The sequence below is a fragment of the Poecilia reticulata genome, chromosome 7, assembly GCF_904066995.2.
Source record: "Poecilia reticulata chromosome 7, P_reticulata-male-v2, whole genome shotgun sequence".
Taxonomy (NCBI): Eukaryota; Metazoa; Chordata; class Actinopteri; order Cyprinodontiformes; family Poeciliidae; genus Poecilia; species Poecilia reticulata.
Window position 1 is genome coordinate 7205901 of NC_088836.1, and position 7914 is coordinate 7213814.

Genomic DNA, 7914 nt, shown 5'->3' on the forward strand with positions numbered 1-7914 from the left:
TATTTAAAAAAAAAGAAATCGTTTTGTTTAAAAAACTTTTTTAATTAAATAAATAATTTTTGTCTTGTGAACTTAAAGTTATTTGCCAAACATAAACTTTTATTTGCACACATCATAAATCTTTTGTTGCGATTTTGGGCCCTGCCCACGACTCATGTGAGAATCCCAAGCAAAACTTTGACTCCAACAAAAACTTAGAATATTAAGAATAGATTTCTGACATGCAACATAAGTTTGTTTTGCAAAAAAAATGCACTTCATGAGACGAATGTGATTTAAATGTTTAAAAAAGTTTTTTTAAGCAAAACTCAGTAGGCTTTTCGCATGGTGACATACATTAACAATTAAATTTTTGCTTTTGTTTTTTTCTTTTTTTTGCAGTTCCATGTTAAAGTTTGATGCAGCTCTGCTTTCCTGAATGGACCATCTTCATCTCCACTGCAGCAAACAGGCAGCTCTTTTATAGATTACAGTCACTAAAAGGTTGTTTATATTTTTAATAGTGTAATTCTGTAAAGACAAAATATGTCTGATGGTCCAGCTCTGGTTTACATATCTTGCTAAATTGCGGGTTTGAATATTGCAATACTTTCCTAGAACAAAATAGACCTGCAGAAAGAAATTACTAATAAAATATCTTATATAGGCATAGTGTTATGCTATGGAGATGTTCGTTAGCTTTGATTGTATATGTCACATTTTTGTAATTTATCATTGTTTATTAAACTCTGAAAGCTGAGTGGCTTTGTTAATATTCTGTCCTAGAATGCAGTTAGATGTGCCCTTTTTTGTTTTTGAGCACCTGCCCCTTTAGTGGTCTCTGCACGGGCCTGTAGCAGACCCTGATATGGTAACATTTTGCTATGATTAAGTTACTTATTGTGCTTTTAGTAGACTATATTGGTTTGGTTAATTGCTTATTTGCAAAAAATAATATCAGCCAAAATAATACAAATGATCATTTAAAGAACAAATCATACATTAGATTAACAGTAAATACATAAATACTTCCTACTTTAAAAGGTTTGTTAGGGCTTTCTTTATGTTTTATTTTGAAATGTTTATATAGTTTATGAATTCATTGTTCAGTGGTCATTAATGCACCAGACCCAGACCTGCAGCCCAGGGGCGGTTCTAGACGGGGGCCAACGGCGAACCAAATGTTATACTAAATAAATGTCTTATGTTGATACTCAGTGGTGGATTTTATTTAACCTTCACAATTTTATTTTAACAATGAATAAAAAATTATAGTGCTGAACGTTTAGCTGCTGTATGGAGATAGGATCACACTTTCCATCTACCAGGGATCTGCAAACTGAGTCTCTGGAGACACAAGTGGCTCTTTGGCTCACTTATTACATCAAATGATGAAATATTGCTCTGTTTTTTTTGTTTCATTCTTTTTTAAGTGTTGCCATGGAAAAACACTCACTACCCAGGCCCCCGTGGTAAATTTGATCTAGAACCAGCCCCCAAACCTAACTCCTCACTTGTATAAATATTTTAGTAATACTCTTTACAATTTCATAATTTTCACATTACTTTTATACTTTTGGAGCCCTGTTTGAGGACACATTGTGATTATTAAATTAGGTATCATGATCAGTTACTCAGTACTTGAGCAGTTTACCAAATACATTTTACACTTGCTTAATTAAACTTGTTTAACTGATTGGAGTACAATTTTGGAGTACTCTATGTATGAATGATTGCTCTCTGGATCACTTTTTAAAGGTTTTGTTGGCTATAGTTGTCTTTATTTGGAAGTAGTTTGACAGGAAAGTGTGTAATGAAAGAGGGGGAAGACATGCGGCCTGCGGCCTGCGACCACCGCCACGATGACTAAGGCCTGTGGGTTGTGCTTTGCCCCTGCGCCATCACAGCACCCCCTCTGGATCACTTTTTAAAAACAGAAAGCACTGCCATAAATATTGTCTATCGCTGCAGCGGCCATCCCATCCCATGAAAGTAGGGTGACACGCCGTGGTGGGCGTCCCTTATTTTGATTTCTGAAAGATGGCAACCATAACGCCAAGGGATCATGAGATAAACCTGCAAATATGAACAGCCGAGAACCTGAGTATTTCCTTACACCAGGATGGTGAAGGAGGTGAAAAAGACATCTGGAGGGCGCTATAGAGTCAACAATAAATGTAACTGAGGAATTTTATTTTAAATATGCCTGATTTTTCTACATCAAACAGCTCCTATAAGCCTGTCAGAATTAATCCAGTACTGACTGTTTCTACATTTTATTAGATTTCCTTAAGATGGATCAATAGTTGAAGTATAAGAATACACAAATTTCACAAATCTTGCAATGTTCAGGAAAGTGTTGCATTTATATTTATCACCCCACCTAACTATGATGCTCCAAAATAAATAAAGTTTAGCCATTTAAATGTTTTTATTTTCTTATTTTTTAACTTCAGTTGAAAAGCTGGAGTCAGATTTAAAGGGAAGATGGATGAAGCTAAGTACAAATGCAGGCCACACTTCTCAGATTTATTTTTATTGGAAGATAAATGTTTTAAAACCACGTTTTGTTTTATTTTATGTTGTAGTTGATGATCAAATATTTTCTCACTCATAACAACAAAACCAGTTTTTCGCTTTATGTGTGGAAATCTTTCCCCAGACATGTTTACTAATAATTAATGAAAATATCACATTTAGAAATGGTCATTTTTGCTTGTAGGTGCATGTTTTTTGTAATGGACGAAATAGCACGGATCTTTTGTATTTTCCTGATAACATTTATAGGAATTAGACTAAATTTCTTGACTGCGCGGACTCATGATGATCGGAACCTTTCGAACACGGCGTGTTTGAACGGGGAAGAAGTAGATCCGAACACCAGGCTCTTTACAGGCTGATGGAGCTGTCAGCTTAACAGTATGATAGAAAAACAGAGAAAATAACCGGACATTTCCTTGATATGTCTTTAAGCTCAATAGTTTGTTCTTTAATTATGGAACATGCCAAGTGTCAATTTTCTTATTTTGATGGAGAATATTAGCAACGATTAGCCAGATTTACCAAGCTAGCTCTGATAAATGCTCACATATGAGAACCTTCTGTGCTACGGAAGGAGGAAATATAGAGATGTCAGAGCTTTAAATCAGTTTTATTTTTCTGTTTAAAGACTGACTGATCTATTTGTTTAATTTCTTACATCATCAGATTATTCCACATAACATTTCATATTATAAATGAAATATTTCACCAGTGGAACTAGTAGTTGTATTAATCAATATTAAGGAATTATTTATTGAAACAAGCGTCTATATATCTTGCTCAAAAGATTGTCAAGCAAAAGTAAAATCTTATTAATCAGTTTTGTCTTATTTTAAATGTACTAACATATTTTCACTAGAAACTGGACTCAGAACAGTTCTTCAAAATATATTCAGTGTTTTCAGCAAAGTTGAGCTGACTGTCCAGGAACGACGCAAGGTATTTAAAATGTGCCAGTTTCAACAGGTTGGCCATCCCTTATTTTGATTTCTGAAAGCCCGACCCCGAAAAGACGTGACTAAGGAGCAGCTTTAGAAGTACATCGAAAGCTACAGAATCTGGTAAAAACTGTGAGCTTTGCTGAAGTAATTAAAGACACAAGTTCAAATCCCTGCTGAGAGTGGAGCTCCTTCAATCAGGGCTCCTCCGTAGCACTGATTGGCTAAGCAATGTAACGTGATCCTCTGCAGCAAGTGATGGCAAAGCGGGGCGCGTCATCACGACTTTACACAAGTGTGTCTTTACCTCAGCGGCAGAGGCTCCACCGAACCCCTGAGACCGACTCATCGAACCCCTGGGGTTCAATCGAACTCAGGTTAAGAACCACTGCCTTAGAGTCTGCTGAGTATTTTAATTGTTAACTCTTGTGTCCTTGATGTCCCTAAATACCACTGGAATAAAATAAATGTATCTAGTTTGGTCAAAAGGTGTGGAAAAAATGTGTATAATTTTTGGTTTAACGAGCTCTAGTGACCTCTGTGTTGGTCAGAGACACTCAAAACCTCTTTAAGAAGATACCAAACACTATATTATAAACCTTTGATAAATGCCCATACCATGAGCCTAAACCAGACATTCACCAGTCTCAAAAAACAGAATTTTTCCAAAGTGGTTGTTTACTTCATGAGCTGATAACTATGACTCAACTACCATTTTGGAAGGGCTATCACACCAAAATATTAACTAGAGACATGTATCTTACCAAAAAAGATTGATAGACTTTGCCACCCTGAAATGGACAAAAATGTCAAATTTTGGCCTCTGGCCCATGGACTAGCATTCAGTCATAAAATTAGTTTTTATTCAAACTTCAGCAGTTTTCTAATTGTTCTGCTGAGGTAGTGACATCAATTTGTGACATCACGCAAATTGATGTCACAAAGAGATCAGAGAACAGAGAAAACAGAGTTGCAATGTCACAGAGCAAGTAGAAGGATTGTCTCCTAAGAAGATTTTGGATTTGTCCAGACTACATAAACTTTAGCTACAGACAGAAGCTCCACGCCATCTTGAAAGAAATCAACATGTCGATGGAAACTAAAAACCTTATAACAGAGCACGAGGATCTGAAGATGCAAATTGAACAGCTTCTTCAAAAAAACGATGAGAACATTAGAAAACTTTTTGCAGAAAACAAAAGTTTAAAGGAGAAGAACACCACACTGGCAGGGGACAAAACCACCCTGGAGCAGAAATGCGCTGCCCTGGAGAAGGAAAAAACCACCCTGGAGCAGAAATGCGCTGCCCTAGAGAAGGAAAACACCACCCTGGGTCAGAAAAACACCTACCTGGAACAGACCACCTTAGAGCAAATAGACTCCATCTTGGAGCAGTCAAACGCCGCCTTCGATCAGGAGAAGACCGCCCTGAAGCTGAAAAACACTGCCCTGGAGCAGAAAAACACAACCCTGGAACAGAAATTCACTGCCCTAGAGAAGGAAAAAACCATCTTGGAGCAGAAATGCACTGATCTGGAGAAGAAAAACACAAACCTGGAGCTGAGAAATACCTCCCTGGAGCAGAGAAGCATTTCCTTGGAGCGAATAGATGCAGTTTTAGAGCAGGCAAACGCCACCCTGGAGAAGGATAATGCCTCCATGGAGCAGGAGAACACCGCCCTGAAGGAGAGGAAAATAGCGTTGGAGCAGAGAGGCACCATCCTGGAGCAGGAGAACAGCGCACTGAAGCTGAAAAACATTGCCTTGGAGCAGCAGAAGACTGTCTTGGAGCAGATAGATGAAGCCTTGGAGCAGGCACACATCACCCTGGAGCAGGATAACACCACCTTGGAACAGGAGAACACCGCCCTGAAGAAGAGAAACATCGACTTGGAGCAGAGAGGCACCACCATGGAGCAGAACATCACCACCCTGGAGCAGAACATCACCACCCTGGAGCAGAAGAACACCTCCCTGGAGCAGAGAATCATCGCCTTGGAGCGAATAGATGCCGTATTGGAGCAAGCAAACGCCACCCTGGAGCAGGATAACGCCGCCTTGGAGCAGGAGAACACCGCCCTGAAGGAGAGAAAGATCGCCTTGGAGCGGAACATCGCCACCCTGCAGCGGAACAACAACATTTTGGAGCAGGAGAACACCGAACTAGAAGACAATAACGCCTCCCTGCAGGAGGAAAACGACATGCTCCGCCAGGCAAAGAGCGCCTTGGCAGAGGAAAAAAACCACCTCAAGCTGACTTACATGGGCCTGCAGTACAGAAGCGTCGCCTCCGAGCAGGAAATAAAAGTCTTGGAGCGTATGAATACTAACCTTGAGCTTGAAGTGGAACAGCTGAACCAAAGGCTGAGGGACAAAGAGGAGCAGCAGAACGAGGAGCAGCAGAACGAGGAGCTATCTGAAGACCAAGACGACGAAGACAACCAGACATTTTTAGACCAGCCTCAGGAGCATCCACCTATATTCAGACGTGTGGTCAGAGGTTTCACCAGTACACTTGGGAGAATGTACCAAACAGTCAATGTCAGGCACTGAGTTGAAGCATGGTCATTCTAAATAAAGTGTCATGAGCCCTCCAAGCTTCATGTTTGATTGTCAGTGGCAGAAAAGCTTGAGGACAACAGGACTACGGTGTCGATGGAGCTTGACACTTGGGGGCTGACCTCCAGGGATTTGTGTTGAGTCCCATTGGTCTCCCGGCTGATTTTAAGGGCTTCGTGGTGAGTCTTGTTGGTCTCCCGGCTGACCTCCAGGGCTTTGCTGTGGGTTCTGTAGGTTTCCTGGCCTGCCTCCAGGGCTTCATAGCAAGTCCCGTTGGTCTCCCGGTTGACCTCCAAGGCTTCGTGGTGAGTCCCGTTGGTCTCCTGGTTGACCTCCAAGGCTTCGTGGTGAGTCCCGTTGGTCTCCCGATTGACCTCCAAGGCTTCGTGGTGAGTCCCGTTGGTCTCTCGGCTGACCTCCAGGGCTTTGTGGTGAGTCTTGTTGGTCTCCGGTCTGACCTCCAGGGCTTCGTGGTGAGTCCAGTTGGTCTCCCAGCTGACCGCCAGGGCTTCGTGGTGAGTCCCGTTGGTCTCCCGGCTGACCTCCAGGGTTTTGTTGCGGGTCCTGTCGGTTTCCCGGCTGCCTCCAGGGCTTCATAGTAAGTCCCGCTGGTCTCCCGGCTGACCTCCAGGGCTTTGTGGTGAGTCTTGTTGGTCTCCTGTCTGACCTCCAGGGCTTTGTGGTGAGTCCCGTTGGTCTCCCGGCTGACCTCCAGGGCTTTATGACAAGACCTATAGGTCTCCCGGATGACCTCCAAGGCTTTGTTGTGGGTCCTGGTGGTTTCCCGGCCTGCCTCCAGGGCTTCATAGCAAGTCCCGTTGGTCTCTCGGCTGACCTCCAGGGCTTTGTGGTGAGTCCTGTAGGTTTCCCGGCCTGCCTCCAGGACTTCATAGCAAGTCCTGTTGGTCTCCGGTCTGACCTCCAGGGCTTTGTGTGAGTCCTGTTGGTCTCCCGGCTGACCTCCAGGACTTTGTGACAAGACCTATAGGTCTCCCGGACGACCTCCAAGGCTTTGTGGTGAGTCCCGTCGGCCTCCGGAGTCTCGTCGTGGGTCCCATCTGCCTCCTGGTTCCTGCTCTGCTGCCAGCATGTACTTGCTCCACTGCCAGTGTCGCAGGTCCTATCAACCTCCCAGCCAGGCTCAGGAGGTTGGTCAGGCCGAGACACATCCCCAGCATCTCCAAGGTTCCTGTTCTGCCACCAACGTCCCCGAAGGTACTTGCTCCCCTGCCAGCGTCCTCCAAGGCTGCTGTTTGCCAGCATCCTCCTCAGATTCCTTTGGTGTTCCTTAGTTGTTTCCATTTAATTCTGCCTTGTTTTCCACATCTGTTCTTCATTGGTGCTTCCAATTATGTTTATGTCTTGTTTCTAGTTATTTTCCTTTGTTCTAGTTTAATTAGGTTCCTTTAGTCTCCTTACTCCTTTGTGTTTGTATTTTGGTTTTTTCCCCTTGTGTAATCTTCCCCCCTTTCCTTTGCCACTTTCTCTTTCCCTTCACAGGCTGCTTCCACTCCCTCCACTCACACCTGCTCATCAGCCCAGGCCCTGCACAGTGGTGCACTTGGTAGCACTGTTGCCTTGCAGCAAGAAGGTCCTGGCTTCAATTCCCAGCCCCGAGTCTTTCTGCATGGAGTTTACATGTTCTCCCAATGCATGCGTACGTTCTCTCCGGGTACTCCGGCTTCCTCCCAAAGTCCAAAAGCATGACTGTTAGGTTAATTGATTTCTGTAAACTCATCCTTATGTATGGATGTGTGCATGCATGCTTGTTTTGTCCTGTCTCTGTGTTGCTAGCGACCTTTTCCAGGGTGTACACCGCCTCCTGCTAGAGATACACAGTAAAAAATGCTGGGTTATTTTCATAACCCAATTTCTGGGTTGAATCTGTTGGGTCATA